This window comes from Anolis sagrei, chromosome 1, assembly GCF_037176765.1.
Source record: "Anolis sagrei isolate rAnoSag1 chromosome 1, rAnoSag1.mat, whole genome shotgun sequence".
Classification (NCBI taxonomy): Eukaryota; Metazoa; Chordata; class Lepidosauria; order Squamata; family Dactyloidae; genus Anolis; species Anolis sagrei.
This window is the reverse complement of record NC_090021.1, coordinates 278,134,328-278,160,068: the sequence shown is the minus strand read 5'-3', so window position 1 is coordinate 278,160,068 and position 25,741 is coordinate 278,134,328. Positions and strand designations below refer to the sequence as shown.

General features: G+C 38.4%; 1 protein-coding gene across 11 annotated transcripts in view; it reads left to right on the top strand.

Annotated features, from left to right (window-relative positions):
* The first annotated feature begins 1,195 nt into the window (after window positions 1-1,195).
* PHF21A (PHD finger protein 21A) overlaps window positions 1,196-25,741 on the top strand; it is a 137,390-nt gene continuing 112,844 nt past the window's right edge. For all 11 annotated transcript variants that reach the window (XM_067462743.1, XM_060764009.2, XM_067462741.1 and 8 more), the window contains exon 1: window positions 1,196-1,715. The gene's annotated coding sequence lies outside the window, so the exon portion shown is untranslated. The remainder of the gene's footprint in view (window positions 1,716-25,741) is intronic.

Genomic DNA, 25,741 nt, shown 5'->3' with positions numbered 1-25,741 from the left:
GGCTATTGTTTAGGGTAGCGCATGCATAGTTATTTCTGTCCTGTTTATCGCCCCCTCCCTCCCTCCCATCTCTGAGTCCTTGGTGCCCTGTTGCATCAACTTCCTGTGGAGGAGAAGAAGAAAAAAACCATAATCTTTGCTTTGGGATGATGCTGATTCCCCTTTCCCTTCTTCTTCTTCTTCACACTCCCCCTTCATCCCTCCTCCAATCCATCAGCTTCCTGTGCAAAATAATAATCCCTTTCGTCGGGCTCAAAAAGATACTTTGGTGCATCAACTTCCTGTGCGATTGCTGGCGGGTGTGTAACGTGTGTATACATATTTACTCCTGCTCTTTAGACTTCATTTTGATACATCAACTTCCTGTGTAGAAATGTGTGGTGATGATGATTTTGGGGGGGAGGGGGGCGGCAATGTTTGTCAAGGGGAAAGCCTGGCTGGTGGGTGCTGTTTTCTGCCCCCATTCGCTTCCTGTGCAGAATCCTCTGCGTTGTTGGGGCGGAGTAAGGAGGAAGGATGCTCGGCGAAGGCGGTGGGCTGCTTCTCTGCTCTCTCTTCATTCCTCGGTGGATCCGCTTCCTGCGCCAGAGCCGCTCGCCTTTCGGAGGGGGGCGCAGGGGAGGCGAGGCCCGGGCCTTCGGTGGGCCCTTTCCGGGCTCCCTGGGCCCTCCTGCCCGGCGCCCGAGCCTCCCCGCCGCCCTCCTCCTCCTCAGCCTCCGCTGCTCTGCGAGAGTTTGCTGCCCTACTTCACTCTACTTTAGTTTCACTCACTTTACATCCGGGTTTTTTCCCTAGGCAATGGGGGCCGCAGCACAGCCCGTTCCTTAGGCAAAGGGAAATAAATTCGCCGCACCGACACGTCAAATAGTCCCTCCCCCTCTCAGGAGGAGCGAGGAGGAGGCGCCCCTTTCCCGACCAGGCCCTGCTCCTTCTCTCTCTCATCCACGCCGGCGTGGGGGTATGGGGTGGGGGTAGTCCTGCGTGGGGAGAGGGGCTCGCCTTTCCCCATTTCCCTCCGCTTTTGTCCCCACCCCTCTCTGGAGAAGAAGCGGCCCGAGTCTGTGAAGCGAGCTGTCTGTGAGGGAGTTGTGTCGGGCCCGCGCGCAAAGTCAGTCAGTCAGTGAGTGAGAGAGCGAGCGGGTGCGCGCGCGTGTGCGCGCGGCAGGCGAGCAGGAGCCGGGAGCGCGCCCCGCTCTGGCAGGCCAAGCCAAAGCGGCGGAGGGATCCCGGCGTGCGGGTGCTGCGGCCGGGGCCGGGTGAATGGGATTGAAGAAGAGTTCAGCTTCTCGGCTTGTTTTTGTGTCACAGTTTCTCTCCTCCTGCGCCTCTTGGGCTCCGGCCTTCCCTCCCTGCCCGTCCCCTCTTCCCCGCTGCAGGAGGAGGCCCCCGGGGAGAGGGGAAGGAAAAGCACCCCTCAGAGGAGAGAGAAGAGGAGGAAAGCAGCCTCAGCAAGAGCAGGAGCAGGAGGAGGAGGAGGAAAAGGGAGCAACCAGCCAACCAACCATCTTCCACTCCCAGCTTAGATTAAAGAAAGTGAGAGGAGGAGGAGGAGGAGGAGAGGAGAAGAGGAGGAGGCCCGAAGCAGAAGCAGCAGCAGCAGCCGCACCACCTTCTTCTCCTTCTCCTCCTTATGAAGAAGAGGACTACTTCTTCCCCTCACAGAGAGAGAGAGAGAGAGGTCCTGCCAAGAGGACATCAGCAGCATCACCAGCAGGGTGTAGTATCCCACCTTTTGGATTCTCTCCTCATCTCCCTCCCTCTCCTTGTTTTCTCTTTCTTTCTGTCCTATCTCTCCCCCTCCCCCCAGTTTTTTAGGACTCCTTCATCCCCATTTCTTGCCTTGGGAGTTTGATTGGGGGGGGGGGGATATAGTCCAGTGGGGTGGCCAAGTCCACCATGAGACTCCTCCTGAGGCAACTTGGAGAATCAGGAGCAACAACTTCATGACCCCCCCTTCTCATTCCCCATCATTATCACCCCCCCCCCCCATCCCAATAGGAGATGCGGGAAGCGGGCATGTGTCCTTTCTCTGTCACCTGTAAGGATCCAAGTAAGTTTGTCTCTCAGGGAGGAGGAGGAGGAAAAGGAGGTGACACATTGGAGTGGGGAGAGAGATGACACATTGGCCAAGAGGGGAGGGGAATCCAGATTCCTCCCATTCCTTCTGCTTTGGGATGATGATGGTGGTGGTGGTAGTAGTGGTGATGATGATGATTTCCAGGCCGTTTTTCCTTCTATCCAGATGCTGCTGCTGCTGCTGCTGGGAGAAGTTTTATTATCTTGGAAATGATGCTGCTTTGATGATTGAGGATTTGTAGTAAAGCTGTGGTGTTGTTGTTTCCCCCCTCTCCCTTCCCCCCCTCCAACCCTTCCCCCCCTCCAACCCTTCCCCCCAATCTCTCACTCTCTTCTTCTTCTTCCTTTAATTTGTTTTGGTGGCCCAAGTAGTGCTGGGAAAAAAATTCCTTGTTTCTTCAGCAACTTGTTATTCTGAAGTCTCTGTTCAGGTGTCCCCCTCGCCCTTTCTGCTGGCATACAAAGCTGCTTGCGAAAACACCTCTGGGATTTCACACTCCTACTCTGGCACATGTTTGCGGGGAGTGGAGACCTGTCCCTTCTCTCTCTCCCACCCCCTTTTTACATTTTCCTTTTTCTAGGAGAAGTATGGCTGTCTATGGGACTGGCTTTTGATCTAGCCCTCTTGTACTTGCTGTTCTGGGTACTTTCCCCTTCTGCTTCCCTTCTTTGTTATTCTGTGCCTTACTATAGATCCCACCCCCACCCCCCTCTCAGCCTGCAGTGTGGTTAATGCTTTCAGGATTTCAGTGTTAGACTTTGTTCTTTTCGTGGGAGAATGTGGATTGGATCAAACCCATTCACTCAGCAGTCATGAAATGATGTTTTCCTTGTACTTGTTGGGATACAGATACACGTTTTGGTTATTGGTCTGCAAGAGCTTGCAGGTGGCAAGGTGAGGATGCCATTGCATTTAAATCAGATGCTTTTTTAAAAAGTCAAGTTAGATTAGGCATGGGCAAACTTTGGCCCTCCAGGTGTTTTGGACTTCAACTCCCACAATTCCTAACAGCCAGTAGTTTAAGTCCTTGGAGGGCCAAAGTTTGCCCATGCCCGAGTTATAGTATAGAGATGTGACAATATGTTTTTGTAAAATCATTTGGATTGATTTTCAAGTAAATATAATTACAGTTGGGGTGTTACTTTGTTTTGTGAGTGATGAGCTGTGTGTGATCTGCAAAGTTATAGTAAATTGATATTTGTCTAGGCCTATGTACTTGACATTGAACTTTACTTTCATGACTGGATTCTTCAGTTATTGTTGCTGTACTAATGTAACTTCTTAATGAAAGTTAAGACTTATGCATATGAAATATAGCACACAGTCTGAGGTCATTTTATCTCAGTTAATAAAGCTATATATTTCTTTGCTGATTAACACTAGGCTTGAAATTAGTACACTTGATCAAGTTAATCACAGCAAGACATTATTACAATATTCAGGAGGAAGGGTTGTTCCTTCTTGCTGATATAATATAACTGCTTAGTAAAAATATTTTAAAGGACAGGAACTAAAGGGGGGAAAGTATTAACAAAGAACTTTCAAACTATATATGATACTAAGAGAAAAGGATGGTTTTGACACATGGTAGTGAAATACTCAACATTCTTTACTCAAAACTGACTTCCACTGTTTTTAAATTTGGAACTTTATTGAAACGAATGTACTTTGATGTCAGAGATATTTGCAGTAGGAATGTGAAAATTTGAGGGGCTCTGTTTTCATAGATGAGCTTGCTTGAATTTTATTTATCATTTCCTTTGGCAACACTTGAGTATCTGGTTTCGGTTTGTGACAGTTTCATTTTTATACTACATATAGAACCAATGTTGTTTAATTTTATGATACAGTTAATGAATACATCAGTAACTATTCTCATAAAAATAAAAATGGAATGGCATTGAATGTTTAATTATAGTACTGTGGTTGAGAGGGGGCAGGACTGGAGGTCAACATTATTAAACATTTTTTGTGATCTGACTTTAAATGTGGGCTCCCCAGTAGATTTTTTAACATTGACATTACTGCTGTCCATTGAATATATCTTAGATTTTAAATTAGTGTTTTAAAATAACTTTTAAAGAAATTGCTTCTTTCTCTGTTTTTAAGTGTACTGATAGTCAGTGAGAGTTCTGGGTAGCAACACTGCTATATTCTGAGAATGTATTCATCCACAACAGATTTTCTGTTTTTAAGTTTACTATTAATTACTCTGCTAATTTTTCTTGCATATTTTTAAAAAATCAAATAGGCTGTGTCTGATCTTAAAATACTAGAGAAATTAATTTTACCAGTGTCTGTTTAGTTTTGTTTGAAGGAATAATTCCTGTTCAGTTTTTGAGTTTTGTTCTACCTCAGTAGCTATATTAGTCCTCAGCAATAAACGTAGTACATATGACACCTTTATGAAACAGACCATTTTCTTCTATTTTGGAATTGCAGTTTTGATCTTTGTGAGTATTGTGGTAACTTCTATGAATTATTTGGTTGATAGAGTGTTTATGAGAAAATAAGTGGGTTATGAATAATTTTGAGGAGTTACTTTTCCAGAAAAAGGGGAATCTTGGCTAGAGTCAGTTTCATTTTACTGTCTATATACTGTAGTCTGTAAAGGTCAGCAAATTGGAAGCATCCTTATAAGTTGCAAACCTGTGTTTGTTTACTTTGCAGTAAACATCATTGGATCCAGTGAGGTCTACTTCTAAGTAGAAATGTATTAGTTTACACAGTAAATAATTTTAGGACAGATATTAATATTCAGTATTTAGATTGCTTTAAGATGAAACTTGGTTATTGATAGAAAAGCTTGTATTATTATTTTTGCCCTTCTGCGCCATAACCATAAATGTAAGTTATAAGGACAAGGCTATGTTTTCTAGACTGTATTAGGAATAATTATTAAAAGTATGCAGGCACAAAGGATTTTGAGCTAATATAGTTTTACTTCAAGTTTGATATTGACACTTTAAGATTTCAAGTGATTTTGTACAGATAAATTATTCTGTTCTTACAAACATTTGAGTAGCTGCTTCCCATAGATTTTGAAGTTTTGCAGATTTTAGCAAATGACTTATGTCCCAATTCAGGCAGAAGGATTTACTCCTAAATCCTATTGACTTTTAAGAGGTAAGATTTCAGCACATGCTTGTTCCTCCTGTTGCAAATGGTGTAACTTTAAAGTCAGAGTGTCACCTCGAGTCCTTCTTTTGTGGGAAAAGGTGGGATATCAATAAAATAATTGATAAGGTAAATTGTCCTTTTCTTATAGTATTGTTAGTATAGCAGAAAACTATTATTTCAGTTTAATATGGTGAAATCACTTCTCATAGTTGCTCAGGAGGGTTGCACTTTGTACTACAGAATTTAAACAAGGATGAGTTGCTTCATTACTTCAGGGTGAGCTTTTATGCTGAATGTTTTGGTGAATTGAAGTCTGCAGAGATGCTAAATTTCAGAATGTAGGTTGTCCATATTTTTATAATATAAAAGTTATACTTTTTCTGATGAAAAAACAACTGATTAAAGGTGGTCATTTTTTACTCCTTATGAAAATCAATGTACGAAAGTTAAGATGAATATACTAAACAGAAAACTTATTTCCATTATTTTAGTTTTTATAAATAACACAAACGCAAATTCACAAACCTTTTGAGTCTTATGGAGAAAAAGTTGTGAATAGTTCTTAAAGGTATAAAAATTATCTATGTCACATTTATCATATATACTTAGACACATTTATTCATACTACTGCTATGCATATTCAGCTGTTATTTTATATAGTTCTTTGAAAATTTGGAGGACTGATACAACTTCCTTCCCTCCTGTTGTGGAAGTTCCTTTGAACAAGTACCTGTATTTACTCGAGTCTAATGCGCCATTGAATCTAATGCACACCTCAGTTGTCAAAACCCTGAAACCCAAAAAAGTAGTTACCATATTACGCGAATCGAATGCGCACCCTAATTTTAGGAAGGTAATTTAGTAAAAAAAAAAGGTGAGCATTAGACTCAAGTAAATACTGTATATTGTTTTTGTTGGTTCATTTTGTACAAAGGTACTAGTGACAGTAACCAGACAGTACCTATACTTAAAAACTTTAGTGCTCAAATGTTATAATGTTACAAATATAAAATATATTTTAAGTATATGTGTCAATCATAGTTGATATGTTAAGGGATCCATGGGTAGTTACTAGCAAGTGAAATGGAAGTTTCATTAGTAACTGCAATATTAACTAATCCTTTAATGTTTAAATCTGAACAATGATGTGCACATCTTCCAGAATCATGAAGGATATGGAAATGATTTATTGACAATTGCAACTTGTGCATTATGCCTCTTGAGGGAATTAATGTTAAATATTCCTAGGATCTCTTTAAAAGAGTGAAAGGTAGGAGAACTACATAGAAAGCTTGGTATTTCCACAGAAGTTTGTTTGTTTGCCAGTTTTGTGCATGAAGAAAGTTTTTCTTCTAAAACTCCTGACAATTAAAAGTTGAGCTCAAAATCACCAATATATACTAAGTTTTCAAGCATTCCATTTTAAAGATGCTATTAATATTGTTCTGTTAATATCTGAATTCTGGCCCAGCTATAATCTTGTGTTGGAAATGAAAGCTAGGGCTTTTAGGATTTTATATATAGCATAGCTAAATTGTCTAGAATGGCTATATAGTGTTTATATGCATAAGAAGTGATTTTACTAGACAAAATTATTGAAATATGTGTTTTTACTTGAGACCACAGTGAGTTTTCACTGGTATGTCTGATATAACTGTGAGATACAACACTTCATTATTTTTTAGTTATGTAGAAACATGAGACTGTATAAAATGATATCTCACTGCTTGAAGAATGGATTCTCTGGGTGAAATAGATTCTGCCTCCTCCTGCAAGCCTCTTAGTGTACTTTAGATTTAGGGTACACTTTTCTAAATATATTAAGTAATTCTGTGGAGTGAGAGGGACAGAGATCTACTTATGCTGTATTTGTTGGAACCGTAACAATCTATACATTATTGTTATTGTTGTAACCTGTTGACAGATGTTCATGACTACTTCCGCCCGCCTCTATTGGCATGTCTTATATTTAATTTTATATTTAGTTTTGGACAACCTTCATTCTGAAATATGGCAGTTCTGAGAAATTTGAAATATATCAATAACAAGAGAATAGATTGCCTCCTATTGTTATTAGGAATGAAGTTTTAAAACTTTTTTCTTGTAATGAATTTAAAAAATACTAAATGTAGAATTGTTAGCTAGTGAATGAGAGAACACATGGCCTAACACCTTGAAGCCTAAAATTTTGATAGCACTTTTTGGACTTTTTAAGAAAGCCCATGAAAGAAAAATGTCACAGACAAGCTGAAGTATGCTGTGTGCTTTTTGTTCTGTGATTTTGGCTGCATGAAGAACATAAACTGTCAGTACTTGAAGAGAAGTAGCACCAGTAGAAAGGCATTGATTTCTTTTTTCTCTACCCCTCCTGCTGTGTATCCAAGTATTGTTAACCATGTGCTACTCTCAACGCAATGTGCTTTCATGTAAAATCATAGTTGATCTCTTCAGTCAATTAGCAACCCAAGACTTAGCATCTTTAAATCCAAACTTCTGAGTGATCACAATATTTTTTCTGATAAACGTGACTTGTAGTAGCCATGGCAACAGCTGTCTTGGCTTTTTATGGACAGTTCTGTTACTGCATCTGCAGGCTTCATCAATACTTCTGCTGCCTACTGAGAGAAGTGCAATAGAATGTCTCCCTTTTGCTTTTAGCAGCATTGCACATTGTACTCTTGCAATGTGTCACCATGTGCTTTTCATGTTCCAGAAGTTTATGGAGTGCTTTTCTTCTTCTGCCAAGTAGCTTTATAAATGACAGTGTTGCCACCTCTGGTGAAATGCTGTGACAACCATGTTATGCTTTTCAATATAGACTGTGGTTGAATTCTTCACCAGCTTTAAGGAAATTATTGTAAAGAAACAATTGCAAATGTGGAGCAGACACTACTTGTTGCTGTCAAGAAACTTCCTTAATAACAAGAAACATACCTTTCTTTGCTGATCTAGAGTGTGGCAAACAGTTCCAAATAGCTTCTGAAATACTCTTTAGTTATACTCTGTGCTTTTTCTAAAGGACAGATTCCTACTTTACTGGATGGTGTTTGTGTCATATTCAGGCAAATTATTCGCCTAGAAGTATCCCTCTTTTTTCAAAATGTAACTTCTTTTAAAAATTCAGTCTATTTTTCATAGCACATTGAATTTAGGGAAAATCATGCTGTCCTAAATAAATGGAGTTATTGTTTTGCATATTTATTTGATTTTTGTTTAGGGAACAAAACTAGAAATATATCCTATTATACGTACTGCACAAGTTATATGAGAAATTAATAATAATTAATATGAAATGCTTTATTAAAGAAAAAAAATTGATGAAGTGTATCAAGGTTCATTTTAATCCTCAAACATGCTCAGAGTTTACCTGGAAACTATTTTTGTTGGCATAGTATTAATTGTTAGACACAATTAAAGCATGCTAGAAGGACTGTGAGCATGTGCCATATAAATAAATTCATATGAAGTTGTGTTCAGCAATATCTGACTGTGAGCAGAGCTTTTTTTTTTTTTGGTGAAATTGATTCCCCTTCCCCAGTAATACTCATATCCTTTGGAGGGCAGATTTGAGAATATTATGTTTATTTATACCCCACTTTTTCTCTCCATAAGGAGATGCAAAGCAGCCTCTCTTGTCTCACTCTGCAATCCCATTGAGCACAAAGGTTAGGCATTTTAATTGTTTCAGTCTAATAAGGGAAAGCCCCCCCCCCCCCCCCCCGCCTTATGTAGCACTGAATGTGACAAGTGGCATTGATTCATTATTTTGCTGTTTACTTGTTCGCATAATATTGATAAAAAGTATACTGATCATGTGGTTTTTAAAAACTCTCTGCAAGCTTAGAGATTCTTCTATAACTTGCTAATGTGGAGAAAGGATTTTTTTTTTGCATTGAAAGTCATATTGAATGTTCTAAACTTAAAAACTTCTATTATTTCATGTTTTGATGCATATGGGTGACACTATTTGCATGTAATTTGCATGAATGATTGGTGGCAGGCTTTTTTTTGTGTTTATATGGGAATTATGTAATAGTTAGAAATACAGGTCATACAATCAAGAATTGACTGGAAAATATGGGCCTTTTAATAACTGCCTTTTGATTTTTGTTTCTTTAGGCCTAAATACCCTAAAGTCATTGGATTCCAACTTATCTTGGAAGTATAGTTTAACTATAGTTAATATTTGAATGGGAGACCATTGTTGAATATTAGGTGGCTATATTTAAAACGCTGGGAGCCCCTGGTGGTGCAGTGGGTTAAAGTACTGAGCTTCTGAGCTTGTTGACCAAAAGGTCGCAGGTTCGAATCTGGGGAGCAGTGTGAGCTTCCGCTGTCAGCCCCATCTTCTGCCAACCTAGCAGTTCGAAACATACAAATGTGAGTAGATCAATAGGTACTGCCCCGGTGAGAAGGTAATGGCGCTCCATGCAGTCATGCCGGCCACATGACCTTGGGGGTGTCTATGGACAACGCTGGCTCTTCGTCTTAGAAATGGAGATGAGCACAACACCCCATAGTCGGACACGACTGGACTTCATGTCGGGGAAAACCTTTACCTTTGCCTATATTTAAGAGGAAAGAACTGGCAAAACCTCTTTGAGCATACCTTGCCTAAGAAAGCTTAAATAACCAACACATAAGTCGACAGGCAAGTTGAAGGCACACACGTAGAGTACAAAAAACTAAACCTATCTAAAACTTGCAGTTGTGGTTATCAGTGATAGTTGGCAGCCAACTGCCATGACAGTGTCATCATTTGCATACTAACCATAATCACACACACACCCCAATATTAAACAGATGCTAGATTAAACATTAGATGGAGATTTCACTAACTGCTTCGGCAGAAGAAATAAAACTACATCCCCAAACTAAATGCAGTCCTGCACTTGGACAATTTTAGGATGAACTAATTGCACTACCTGCTCCATTCTGAAAGACACACCTGATATTCTGGACAAGAATGAGACACCAGAGCCAGCAAAGATAGTATATGAAGGTTAAAGGAGGCAAGGATTAAAAACGTGATTTTTTTTATTGTGTAATCCCTCTGTGATCTGCACTAGCAACTGTGAGTTGAGTTAAAAGCAATGGCATCTCAATAGTTACAAACTGGTTTAATCTGTTAGAAAGTAGCCAGACACAAGAAGTTCTTTTATTTAGGCATTAGAATTGAGAATATCTCATGAAACAATTAGAATGCCTAACCTTTGTGCTGGACAGGTTTGCGGAGTGAGAAGAGAGAAGAATCTTCCATATAAAATGAGTTTATGTAATACACCCAGTACTGAAACTCACTGACTTGATATTGACAGGTCACGTAGGGCATTAATGCCAAAAGATCTCAAATTTGTTTTCTGTAGAAACATTGTCTTCCTTGAACACTATGTATATAAAGTTTCAAGTCTTGTGTTTCAAAATCAACAAAAGGGATACAAAGCATTAAAAGTCAGTGTATAACCCCAGTGATGCTTTGGCCTTAAACTTTATTCATAAGGTTAGAATGCACCACAGATGCGGTTTCTCATTCAGATTACTATTGCCTATGGACCAAAATAATCTTACAGCCTCCATAATACCAAAGTGAATTGAACTATGTGGAGTCCTTTCTATCTTATTTTGTAAAGACTTACAAGTGGCCCAGATGCTGAATGAGCTTCTCCTCATACCAAAACTGCATGATGATTCCTACAGAAAATAACAGCTAGGTAGTATGAAACTTCACTTACCAGGCACACGGATTCTAAGACCGGCTGAACACTGCCACTTAATGGATCTGGTATCCACGCTTCAGGCTCTGGTATCTGTGGCCTGGATCTCACTATCCACGGCTGTTTTAAATTGCTTTATTTCATTACCACCTAGACAGTTCTGTAGCTTTCTCCACTATACTGTGGAAGGTTGAATCATCAACTGACATTGTAGCCAGTTTGAGTGATCAAGGAAACTGAGGTCTGATGGTGACTAATTCTCTTTTCTCTCCAGTTTTATGAAATACCCTCCCTTAGTGTCTCTATGCTAAGCTCAGTTACTGAAAGGTGTGCTAAAAGTAATTTGATTGTCAGTTCCAGGTGGTTCAGTCCTTCAGGAGAGTCACAGTTGGACTACAAATCTGAGTATCAAAAGCTATTTTAAGTGTATTTGTTATATTTTAATCTGTTTTTACCTTAGTCCACACTGTTCTGTTTAATTGAGTTTTTTATTTTTTGTATTACACTTTTTAAAACTATGACCAAAGTATGGGATTTTTAGCTGCCTTGAGTCCCCACAGGGAAAAAAGGCGGGTGATGATGATGATATACTACTTTTTTTAGGAGAATTATCTAAAGCAGGAGGGGATAGACAAGTTTTCTCTCCCTCTGACAGATGTAAAAAAATCTGATGTAGAAATATATCTTGATTTAAAATATGTAAGCAGGCATTTGCCTTTTATCACCCAAGCTCTGGCCCAATACATTTATGCAATATCTATACTGCTAAAAAAATTGTAGTTGTAATACAATGTTGGATGAAATAATCATATAGTAACTAATTAATCCAAAAATAAGACACTTAATGAAAAAGTGACATTGTTATTTTCACATTTGTAATGTTACAAATGTTTGGACAATGAAAAGGACATGTTATGAAATGTTAAATCTAACTTGACCTTTACATATATGTTGCAATTATATCCTAAGAACTTTACTGACAATGATATGGGACATATTATTTTCCTCCTCCTCTGATCTCTGTTTTGAGATAGGAAGAGGTGTGAATTTCAGAGAACCCCATTTCTCACGCAGGCACTAAAAGAATGAACAAGGCTAAAAATAGAAATATACAACGAGAAGAAATTGAAGGAATAAAAGCTTTATAAATATAAACCACATAGGATCCACTTTCATCCTATCAATAATTTGCAGTAGAAATCATAATGAGAATAAAATAAAAATTTAAATGAGATCTATATGTGTGTATGTATAACAATAAACAACAATAATGGTTCTCTAATTATCAGTCAGAAGTATTTAGGAAAGACGAGCAGTTCAACCAGTATACCGCACAGGATCTGCTGCTTTCCTGGTAGAGCAATACTCTGCTGTTGTTGAGGTTCTTCATCCTTTTTCAAGTGACCTCAATGATTCCTTTCTGATTCTACAACTGGCTTTGTGAAAGGCAAAAGAGAAAAATCAATCCCAAGACACAGTTGGAAAAGCATTCAAAATACCAAACAATGTTTTCTTTGAAATCCTAAAGATACTCTGAGCAACACTTAACTTAATATGTTGCTCCGCATTGGCTATGGAGCATATTTCTGAATATATTTTTTTATTGAGTGGTGGCAAATACCCTCTCTACTAGCAGGTCTTTCTATTTTCTGTTTAAATGACTTATAATTGTTTCATATCTATGCGGGTACAAAATTATTTCAGCCCAAGAATTACTTGTTGTCGGCAATCAGCAATAACACTTGGAAGAGGATAACTAAGACAGTTAATATTTTGATTTTAAATCAATTTGTTTTTTACTAAAATAAAACCAATGATCATATATACATTCACTGTTGAAATTTATAACTAGGCACACAGTCACATACTTGTATTTTCTCTTAGTTTATAGTACTATAATACCAATTTGGGCAGAAAGGGTTATATTTGAAATAAAATGCACTGAAATCCTCTTTAATATCCACACACAATCTCTATATTATTTAGAAAAATACATTCCGTAGCAATTGCAGTTAGACATATTTGCAAATGTCGTTTTTTAAAAAATACACTCTTTATTTCTAACAAATGTATATCTATCTTGAAAACTATTACTTATAAAATGATTTGTGATTTTTATGAATCCTGTTTTTCTTTATTCAAGACACCTTAGAACTTTTTTCCCCTCCCTAACTGCTTAGGGACTACTGAGTCCCTCCAGGGAGATAGAGCGGAATATAAATAAAGTTTTATTTTTATTATATAGTCTGTGTTTGGTGTCCTGCTTATTCTGTCATCCTTTCCTGTCTTCCAATTAGAAGTTCTGCATGCTGTAAAATGTCTTTTTCCTCTCCCTTCTTTAATACCTGTTACTTCTCTCCTCTACTTCCTTTACCTACTCCATCTTTTATCTTTGATTGCCTTTTCTCTATATATCACCTCTCTTCAAGTTGCAGTTTCCATATCATATGCTACAACATGAGGTAGTAAGCAATGGATTACATTTTCCTCTGATGCCTCGAACCGCTATAGAACAAAAAGACAGAAGGTGAAGTGGAGAAGGGAGAGAAAAGCATGAAAGTAGAAATATTACCCCCCCCCCCCATTGTTCTTGGGCAGTGGTTCTCAACCTGTGGATTCCCAGGTGTTTTGGCCTACAATTCCCAGAAATCCCACCCAGTTTACCAGCTGTTAGGATTTCAGGGAGTTGAAGCCCAAAATATCTGGGGACCCACATATGGTTGAGAACCACTGTTCTTGGGGAAATGCCTTCAAAACCACATTGGTGACAAAATATTTTATGGTTTCTTTTAAGTAATATTAACCCATGGCCTCTGATCTCTGGAAATTATGACTGAATGTCCCAGTACCCCAATCCTCCACAAAATATCACTATAGCCACACTTACTCCAACTTTGGAATGATTGATGGTTAAAGTGTCAAATATCCTTTGAGCATCTCACCCAAATAGACAACATACTTTAGAACTGTACTCACTTAGCTTTAAGAGTTGTTATAAACAAAATTTGAATGTCTTAATAGTATTCAAAATACGTTCTGAGCATATATTTCTGTAGGTATCGTGTTGGGTGGTAGTGCCAAAACAACTGATGTCATATGTATAACCAATCATGGAAAGCAAGACCAGATTCAGATGAAGAAGGCATAAAAATTGAGGGGAGAAACATCAACATTTCAGAATCTGCAGATGATACTTGTAGGAAATAGCAAAGACTTGGAATGACTATGATAAAATTTAAGAAAATGAAAAAGTAGGAATCTAGTTGAATATTTAAGAAGACAAAAATAATGACCACAGATTATTTACATAAGTTTAAAGTGAGTAATAAAAGCATTTGGGTTATTAAATATTCTATATACCTTGGCTCAGTCATCAAGCTAAAATGTGGTTGATAGTCTAGAAATCAGAAACCGAAGACTCAGAAAGGTAGCCATGAAAGAACTAGATAACATTGACAAGTATAAAAACACCATAATCAGAATTCTTTAATCTATAGTATTTCCCATTTCTATTGTAGTTGTGAAGCTAAATAATGAAGAAAACTGACTGGAGGAAAAATCAACTCATTTCAAATGTGCTGGAGAAGAGTTTGTATAGATACCATGACCTGCTAAAAAGATGAATGAAACAAGTTAACCTTTAACTCTCACTAGATGTGAAAATAACTGGAGTGGGGCTGTTGTACTTTAGACATATTGTGAGAAGAGGTGACTTGATAAAGCAGAAGGCGGTAGAAAAAGAGGGAGACCACAAGACAGATGACAGTTTCAATCAAGGCAGCCATGACCCTGACTTTGCAAGCCCCTAGAAAGGCAGTTGATGAGTAGGGCTCTTGAAGGTCTCTCATTCATAGAGTTGCCATAAGTTGAAGTTGATAACATGTACTCTTCACCCTAAGGTGGGGGACACATCCCTAAACAGTAGGCGTGCAGCTATGGAGATGAAAGTACGATCTGCTATCAAATTACTTGTTTTAAGAAAGCTAAAGGAAGCAGTATGGCAATTCCTTAATAAAAACCTGCTCTCAAACTCCATTGTACTACTTAACGTACAAAGGCTCATTTTTTTCAGGAAGGATCTTGAGTAGTACAACATACTAGATATGTTATATTGAATACTAGTGAGCTATTAAATGACACATGGAAACTGGGGACAATAAATTACCCATTGAATTGCCTCATAGGAAGAATTGTATGCCCTAGAAATTAAGGATTTCAATATTCCCTGACATAAAGACATTGCTGTGAACAATTAAAAAAACTTCTATATGTTCACCAGTTGTCAGAAATAAAGCCAACAGAAATATAGCTGATAGAGTTAAATGACAATATTGTAAAAATGTGTTCAGGGAAGGACAGAATTTAACTTCAGTCTTCATATCTGTGCATTCCAGGCTGGAGTTGAAAGATATGCATTTGTAAATCTCCCTTAATCTGGACCCAATAAGATGAGTATTGGCAAAAATTAAACTAGCTTGTAATAGAAGTTAAAATTAAAATAGCGATATGGTGCTTGAAGCTGAAAAAGTTCAGGTGGCCTAACAAGATTGTTATAGAACCTTTAAATACTTTGTGATTCAACCTATCAAATTTATTCATAGATCACTTATCTGAAAGCCAGGAACAAAGTAGAATTGTGAACATTTCAAAAATGCAGGTCAAATGCTAGGACGATAGCAGCCTTTTGCTCCATAGCATTACTGAATCAAAATGCTGGCTGCTGGCAGCAATAATCAACTATATACAGCTAAGCATATATATTCGTGATCACATAGACTTTATAGTTTATGTATATTTTGCTGATACAGTCAAGGAGTCATTGAGTGTTGGATTATAAAAGCAACAAATACAGGTGACTGGTATCCAAAGAACCCTATTGAACACTAATTGAAATAAGGAACACACCAAATAGCCTTGCTTTGAGATATTAACTAAAAACACAACAAATCTTTCCTTCACTTATCTCCCTTGTCATATGTAAAGCTTTAGAATGAGTGGAGTGGTTGTACTTATTCAGATTGCTCAAATGCCTTAGTTGTCACAGGGTTGTGTCCTTTGTGGCTAGTTGTAAGATGGTCCTTGGGCTTTTATATGAGATAACACTCATGGATTAGAGTAGGCTGACAGCAGATTGAGTTGACATTTAGGCCTCCCGTTAAAAGGCTGCATAGATGCATTTTTGGCACTTTGAAGTGACATTTTTCATTGAGTTTTCCTTATCCCAAAATACATGCATTTTGGATTTGGGGCGATTTTCAGGGATTTTGGAATATTTATATTTACATATGCATACATAGAGAGATGTCTCAGAGTTGGGATCAAGTCTAAACATGAAATTCATTTGTGTTTATACATTTTATACGCATAGCCTGAAGGCAATTTTGTACATATTTAATGCTTTTGCACAAGAAACAAAGTTGTGTACCATCAGAAGGAAAACAAAGCTGTCATTTGTGGGAAATTTTGGATTATGGAGTATTTTTGATTTCTGGATAAGGCATACTTAACCAGTTTTTTTTCTTCTTTTTCCATGCCATTTCTCCATGACCTGAAAGGGTAAAATTATTAAATGACAAAGAGAATATTTTCCAGTGAAAGGAAAACAATTTAGATCCATGAACACTCATAATATAGTCCACTTTGTTAAGGAGGCATTGCCATTCCCAATATAGTAGTAGTAGTAGCAGTAGTAGTAATCATCATCATCATCATCATCATAATGCTTTATTTATATCCTGCCACCTCTCCCTGAGGGGACTCAGGGCGGCTTACAGCAAGGAAGAAAAATATAATAGTAGTAATCACACAAACATGTAGTAATTTGTAACCCTTCCTTTCAAATCAACTAGTAGAAATCAGCCATTATGATTCTCCAATCCCTTGGATAAAAATGAAAATTGGGCCTCAAACCTTGTATGAGAATACATTCCCTAATTTTTTTGAACAAAACAAGCATCACTGGACCCCACCCAATTCGTCAACTATCGGCCAGTTTCCAATCTCCCCTTTTTGGGCAAAGTCCTGGAACGTGTGGTGGCTTCACAACTCCAGGTATTATTGGAAGACACGGATTATCTGGATTCGGCACAGTCTGGGTTTAGGCCGGGACATGGAACTGAAACAGTCTTGGTCGCCTTAGTGGATGATCTATGCCAGGAGCTAGACTGGGGAGTGTGTCCCTGTTAGTTCTGCTGGACCTCTCAGCGGCCTTTGATACCGTCGACCATGGAATCCTTCTGGGACGCCTCGCGGGAATGGGTCTTGGAGGCACTCTTCTGCAGTGGCTCCAGTCCTTCCTAGAGGGTCGATCTCAGAAGGTGTTGCTGGGGGACACCTGTTCTGCCCCACAACCATTGTCTTGAGGGGTTCCACAGGGATCAGTATTGTCTCCCATGTTGTTTAACATCTACATGAAGCCCCTGGGGGAGATCATCTGGAGTTTTGGGGTGCGGTGTCATCTGTACGCGGATGATGTCCAATTCTGTCACTCCTTTCCACCTGCTACTAAGGAGGCTGTTCAGGTCCTGAACTGGTGCTTGGCCGCTGTAACGGTCTGGATGAGGGCTAACAAATTGAAATTGAATCCAGACAAGACAGAGGTACTCCTGGTCAGTCGTAAGGCCGAACAGGGTATAGGGTTACAGCCTGTGTTGGACGGGGTCACACTCCCCCTGAAGACGCAGGTTCGCAGCTTGGGTGTGATCTTGGACCCGTCGCTGAGCCTGGAACCCCAGGTTTCAGCGGTGACCAGGGGAGCATTCGCACAGTTAAAACTTGTGCGCCAGCTGCGCCCGTACCTTGGGAAGTCTGACTTGGCCACGGTAGTCCACGCTCTGGTTACATCCCGCATAGATTACTGCAACGCTCTCTACATGGGGTTGCCTTTGAAGACTGCTTGGAAGCTTCAAATGGTCCAGCGCTCGGCAGCCAGGTTGCTAACAGGAGCGGCACTCAGGGAGCAGACTACTCCTCTGTTGCGCCAGCTCCACTGGCTACCAGTTTGCTACCGGGCACAATTCAAAGTGCTGGCTTTAGCCTATAAAGCCCTAAACGGTTCTGGCCCTACTTACCTCTCTGAACGCATCTCCTCCTATGAACCGACTAGGACACCAAGATCATCTGGGGAGGCCCTGCTCTCGGTCCCGCCTGCATCACAGGTGTGCTTGGCGGGGACGAGAGACAGGGCCTTCTCAGTGGTGGCCCCTCGGCTGTGGAACGCCCTGCCTGCAGATATCAGATTGGCCCCCTCCGTGCTGGCGTTTCGGAGGAAAGTGAAGACATGGCTGTTCGAACAAGCATTTGATTAAACAGTGTAATTGAACATAGGAATACGGAATAATGGATGACGAGACTGGATTCTGATTTTACTGTTGAGGCGCTAATGATTGTTATACTGATGTTAATGATTTATGTGATAATTGTTTTTAATTGCCCTATACTTGTTTTGTGATATTTTGTACTGATGTTGTTCACCGCTTTGAGTCGCCTGAGCGCTGAGAAAAGCGGTATAGAAATAAAGTAAATAATAAAGTTAATAATTTGACAAAACAAGATGCCTTCCTTACTGAATTCTTAGCTCTTCCTTTCTCTCTTTATGGTCATTTTAATTGTGCTTACATTTTTTCTCACATGATAAAGTTGGCCAATATAAAGTAGACAGATAAGAATTTTTTAAGAAATTCATAGATGCAGACAGCTTTGAAAAGATCAGCTGGAGGATAAGCTTCGGTGGCGGGGGTGTAATTAATTGTGTACAATAAATATAGATACTTCTATTTGGAAAATACATAGGGCAGGAGTGAAATGTGATGTGCTCTTACCATTTTTGAAATCTTAGAAATCCTTGTAGTTCTCCGAATGGCAAGTATCATGCTTGTACAAATGGTTTATAGAAACTTTTATGTCTGTTCCTTTGGTTCAAAGACAACATGCTAAGGGTACAATATAGGTGTACCAACAGAATTTGCCAGATTTACAAGTAACTTGACTGCTCTGTGATAGAGACAGTGTAGGCAAAGTGGCAACCTCTTACACATGTGGCTGGAAGGTCTTAGAGTGGCTAATGTTTGGTCTATAATGATCCAGGAAATTAGATGTTGTGAAGCTATGCTATCAATATTTGTCAATGACTATAAACTCCTGGACTGAAATTGCCATACTATCTTAATGTAGAAATTAACCTATAGAAAATATTTTATGAAAAATCAAGTGAGACGTTCTATTCAAAAATTTGGTTTCCATTTGTTTTGTTTTATAAAGAAAAACAAAAGTTTTATAAGGAAAAACAAAACTTGTATGCAAAACATACAGGATTTGGGAACATATTTTTAAAATTTCTAATCTGAAATCATCTTAATTGTTTCACTGAAATTCTCAGCTGCTATGCTGTTGTGTTGGAATTGCTACATGAAACAAATTGTATACTCCATTGTATGTTGTACTTTCTTTAATGGTGTAATAATAAAACTTAATTTAAAGAAGGCTCCAGAGAAAGTCACAATCTCCAAGATGCAATCCAAGTTTCTAATTTTATACATGTCTAGATTTTTGGTTTTCCATGGTCTACCCAGGGACCTTGGACTTAACTCTCTAACCTGTGCTTTAGAACTGAACAATTTTTTTTAATGTTGTGAATTGCTGTAAAAGTAAGGCCTTGCTTGGGGAATATACATGTAGTATTATTATTACTAAATTTATTCTGACTCAGATGATGGAAATCTATCTCAGCCCAGTTGATTTGCCGCAAATTTTATCACACTTTTAACATTTTAATACTTACAATTCCTCAGTTTATTAGTTAAACAAATCTTAAATGTTATAATTGTATATTTAAATTTTAATCTTATTCATTTGGGCTATTTTATCATTATATTTTGATGTTGTTTATTTATTGTTTATGATTTGATCTGTTTTGTTACGTCTTGTTGGCATTGAATGTTTGCTGAGTCCCCTCGGGGAAATAGGGTGGGATAAAAATAAAGTTTTATGATTATGATTAGTAATAGTATTAAACCATAGTTTTGAGTCAGGTTCATTCCCTTCCCCTTCTCTGATGTTGGTACAGTGAAAAAGCTTCTGTATCTGTTTAATTTAATGACTTTGAAGGAACTGGAGGTGGCCACAGCCTATAGAGAGGTCTGGTGTGGACTGATCCATGAGGTCACGAAGAGTTGGAAATGACTGAACGAATAAACAACAACAAATCTGTTTAATTAATTACAGTTAATGTTGTTTGAACCTAGTCTTAAATATGGCTTATGAGAACAAGCTACTTTAGTAACCCACAGTCAAAGAGAGACTAATCCAGTTGTTAAGAGAGGGGGGCAGAAGACAGTTCCATCTTGTCTCCTGCCTATATCATCAGTTGCCCCCCCCCCCCAGCACCAACTGCTGCCCTGGCCAGAGTGAAGAGAGAGGGGGGCAGAAGACAGTTCGAGCTTGTCTCCTGCGCTTTACTAATAATATAATATAATATATTGTATATACATATAATATTTGTAATATTACAATGTAATACAATATAATACTACTACTAATAATACAATATTATAATTATATATTTTATATTACATGATATCTTCAAGAAAGGTCCTTCTCTCAGCCCCCCCCCCCCCCCCCCAGCCTATCGCAAGCACAATTGGTGGAGATGTGAGAGTGGGCCTTCTTGGTGGCTGCCCCCAGGTTCTGGAACTCCTTGCCGGAATGGTTTCTCCCTGTTGTCCTTCTGACAGCAGGTTAAAACCTTTTTATTCAGACAAGCATTTAAATAAGAAAAAATTTAAGAGTGAGCCAAAGATTTTATAAAGAGTTTTACATGATTTTCATTAATTTATGTTTAATTTTCTTTAAATATTTGTGTTGTGGATTTTAAATTGTGTTGTTCTTTTTTAGTTCTATGAGCCACTTAGCATCTCAATCAAGAAATAAAAGTGGGATATACATACATATATGGTAGTAGTAGCAATATCAGAATTTTATTCTAATATATTTTCATAGTCTTGTTTATTATTTGGTCACCCCTCTACTTTTGTAGATTTGATTATCTGCAGATTTGTTTAATATGGTTTTTCTAGGTATTTCTAGGTTCTCTAGTACAACTCTATAGTCAGTTTCAACCAGAAGTTGTGTTGGAGGACCTAGAGATAGAGAGAACACCTATCTAGGTTCAGTGGAAATTTACCATTGAGTCACACTAAACATAAAGGTAAACTTTTCCCTTTGATATTAAGTCTAGTCGTGTCCAACTCTGGGAGGTGATGCTTATCTCCATTTCTAAACCAAAGAGTCGGCGTTGTCCATAGACGCCTCCAAGGTCATGTGACTGGCATGACTGCATGGAGCGCCGTTACCTTCTCACCGGAGCGGTACCTATTGATCTACTCACATTTGCATGTTTCGAACTGCTAGGTTGGCAGAAGCTGGGGCTGGCAGCGGAAGCTCACTCTGCTCCCCGGATTCGAACCTGTGACCTTTTGGTCAGCAGGTCCAGCAGCTCAGCGGTTTAACCCACTGCACCACCAGGGGCTCCTATCGAATTATACTAGACCTAGAGAATTCTAGAGAGAACACCACTCTATATTCAGTGTAGGCTGACCATATAGTCACACTGGAAATTCTAGAGCTTACTAGAGTGGTGATTTCTCAGGTTTTTTAAAAATAGCATTATTAAATTTATGGGATTTGTGTGTGTGTGTGTGTGCCTGAATGTCAATGAATTGAGAAGGGCTAAATATAATTTCCAAAAGTGTTTAGGTTTGTAGTGAGATAGGATTTGATCTAATGGACAACAGCAGAGAGGGAGGAGGGAAACAAGTGCTGGTTGCTTTGGCTTAAGGGAACTTGAAATGTTTTCTATTAAGTGGCTGTTTTTAGCTATGGCACTTCGTTTGTGTGTTTTTGTGTAGATTGGTTTATATTGGATGTTTCTAGTTTCTTTTATTTCCATGTTAATGTACTTGATATGAGACCGGCATACCATAGAAGAGTGCTATAGCTACGTCGTTGTCGTTATCGTCTTTAAAGACTTTATTTTTGAAAAAAATAGTGCTGTCTTTAATGGGATCATTTATTTAGCTGTTTCTTCTCCCAACAATATTTTCTTTTTGAAATACATAATTCTATGGGATAAAATGTATGGAGGTAGTCCTTTAAAGATAGATGTAGTTGTGATGTTTATAGAGAATTTTGTATTTGTGTGGTGTGTATGTATATGGTATGTGTAATTGCTCATAGTGAAATATTTTCTTGTGCCCAGATTATGGGTTATTAAAAGATGAGGACAATTAGTTGTTAACTCTATTCCACTTGAACTATTTTATAAGATGTTCGAATTTATATATATGAACAGTTTTTATGTCTTTCTAATTAACTAGCATTATGGATGGACAATGTATAGTGCATGAGTCCTCCCACTATGTCTCATATAGTTTCTTCACACATACAGTTTGTGCATAACGGGTGTGCAACTTTGAAGCTTATACTGTTTTAGTTATAGATGAATTGATTGGCTTCATAATTCTCAAGGTCTGTCTTGATTATTCTGTTTGAACAATTTTTGAAGGACAAGTGGATTACATAATTAACAGGAAGTCTGTTGATCAATAGGCAATCTAAGTTGGAATTAGAGGTATAGTATGTTCTAGGTGGGGTGGCATTATTTCTGAAAGATGAGTTGTGCAGCTTGGCAGTGCTCTTGCATCAATGGTCAGGTGGCAATGGGGGTAGTCAGAAATCCCATGGCCATGCTGTATCAGGTTTGGCAGCTGAATCCTTTCTTGGAAGGGATGGTTCTTAGAACAATTGTTGTTCTGGAACAGCTGTTCCAGGGGCTCCAATTTTGTGTTTTGCACTGAGTGTTTGTTCATAGTCCCTAAGTTGCAGGGACTTTGCAGATAGGTGGCTTCCTTTGTCTGCATTCATAGGGCAAGCCACCTGTCAGTAATAGTTAGGATCCCTGGTCCTGCCCCTCTCTGGGTTTTTTTTTGGAGGGGAGGGGCCATTTTTCAGTCAGTCACACAAGGAAGCCAGCCTATAGGACGCAAATCAGTTTGTCCCGTAGGAAAGGCTTCATTCTTCAAACCTTCCAGGGAAATAGAAACAGCGATCCGGGGTCCATCCAGTGACCATCTGGGGTCCAAACTGACTATCCAGTTCCAGGGAAATGGAAGGAAAAGGTCCCGAAGGCCCTGGCTGAGAGCTCACAGCCTCTCAGCCTCACAGCACCAGAGGGGAAAAACAGCCCTGAAGTTTCCACAGGACAACATTACAGAACAACGGAACTCCAGCTGCTATATCTTCAAGCCTCAGCCGGTAAGGTCTGCTCGATACCCAGACACACGTGGATTTCGGTAGCAGCACCCACGCCAACTAGGCATAGATAGAAAGCAGCCTGGGAGGGATTATAAAGAGTTCTTCCTTATGCTGAGATAGTACAGTCAAACCAAGTTAGTGCCAGTCTCTTAAAGACTTGAATAGTAAAGCCTTGAAGTTGTTTGAAGATTTGTTCCTTAATAAAGACTTTGTTGTACTTTTAAAGACTCTAAAGCCCATTACTTCTGGAAGTTTCTAACAATCTCTCTTCGGGCACCCCAGCTTCCCACTGGGTTTAAAGTGTGCGTCCTGTAGAATAAAGACATTTTGTTCGGACCCAGTGGTGACAAAACAGTTGTCCAGTCCTTAATAATGCTTGTTTAGATTAGTGTTCTGTCTGTGGTGGAATTGATAAATTTAATAAACAAATCTCCAGAATAAATGTGCATTTACTCAGTCATGTGCAATACATTATATCTTTAATTTGTGCATAAAATCTTAAATATAGTACATTAAAGTGTAAGTTATTATATTTTCATGTTTTCCCTTCATATCAATGTTAACAGTTGAGTCACTGATACCCTGTAGAGGTGTCAATACATAGTTCTTTATATGGAATTATTAAAAGTGCATTTGTTAATGTTTTGTATATAATCATTTCAAGGTCATATGTGTCTGACAAGATACATGAGTATCTAAATAGCATTCATTCCAATCTGTAGTTGTTTGTACTATAATTTTTTTAATTGTCACAAATTTTGCTGTTTTGAAAAATTCTGAGAGCACTCTTGTGATATTACCCCTGATAAAAGCTTATGCATAGTATTCTCCTTTTTTTATCTAGATTGTGTGTTTGAAATAATTTCCTGTAATTAATATTTTGTTTGTAGGAATTATTGGAAAACTTCAATTTAGAGGTGTAGCTTGTTTAACAAATGGTAGAGAACTTTTAATATTAGATCATCAACTAAATCAACTTGCTATTCATTTCCTCTGTTGTAACTACTATCTATTTTGTACTTTAAATTGTACCTCTAATTCTTGTGATCCCCATGATTCTATTGTTAAAACACCTCTTATCCAGAACCCCCAAATTCATAATGCTCCAAAATCCAGAATTGTCTATAGAGGTTGCTGATATAGTGACACCTTGCTTTCTGGTGGTGTCAGGCACAAAACTATTAAAATATTGCATATAACATTACCTTCAGGTTATATGTACAATGTGTGTATGAAGCATAAATGAGTATTTTGTTTAGACTTATATCCCATTTCCAAGGTTATGTACGTATTTGCATATACAGGTATTTCCAAACTTAAAAAAAAAATCTGAAATCCAAAACACTTCTAGTCCTTGGCATTTCAAATAAGGGATATTTTATGGAAGAGTGTCAGAACAATGCTTTAAAAACAAAACTAGGATTCTTTTGAAATATGGTGGGACTAGATTTTCTCAGGATGTAAGTGTAAAAACTATAAATGACTGAGAAAGTATGTGAGATATATTAATGTTATAATGTTAAATAATCTCGAAATATTTTGTAGTGACATCCTGTATGTTTCAAATTGGGCTGGTAACTTCTTGCTAGAAATCGGTATAAAATTTTAATCAAATGAAACAAATCACACTGCAGTTATTGGAGGAATTATATACACAATGCCAACTTTTCTTCACTACAGACATTTTACACTCTGTATCAAAGTCCAAAGAATTAATTGTATTACTATTGATGGAAGTTTTCCCCTTAAATGTAAAAGCTATTTAAAGAAATATTATCTTTATATCCAGTTAAGTTTTGCTGGCCTGTCAACACTTTTTAGCCAAGAGTGTGGGATCCTTTGGTTGATCATATGTAAGAAGAGAAAGCATGGTTTTCAGAAGTGAACTGGTGTAGTAGCAGTTATTGAGAACACACAGAGCTTAGAAAGCCAGGATGGTTTTATTCTTGTATAGAGGATGAGTACTCAATATTGTAGCAGCTGGGAATTGCACTTCCTATCTTCACCTAAAAGCAAGCAACAATTCATTTTGGTGTCACTAGGGGTGTCAGAAAAGTTGTAACAGAGCTTGGCAAAATCTCATTTGTTGCGTAATAAGCAAGGGAGTCTGATATTGGCAACAGCATAGCTGCTAGCTTCTGTAGAGGATGGAAATGAACACACAGAGAGAAGGGAATATGAAACTATTTGCATCAGAGTTGACTTTTCAGTGAATACAAGGAAAAATCCTGATCATGTCAAGTCTGGTATCCCAAATGTTAGTCAGAACTCAAGCCTGGGAACTGATTCTCATTATCTTCAGTATAGTGTAAATGGAGAGAGCTGATATGACTTGCTCATGCCAAATGATAACTTTGCTAGGAGCCCTGTGGTGGCTTGGCAGGTTTCTTGTTCTACAAATATGTGCTTGAAATATATACTGAAGGTTTCATATTGCTCATTTGACCCTCTAGCTCTAAGAATTAAACTAAGTTATTATCTAAGTTTTGGGCAGCTACCTGCATTTTAAAAATTGTCCAGA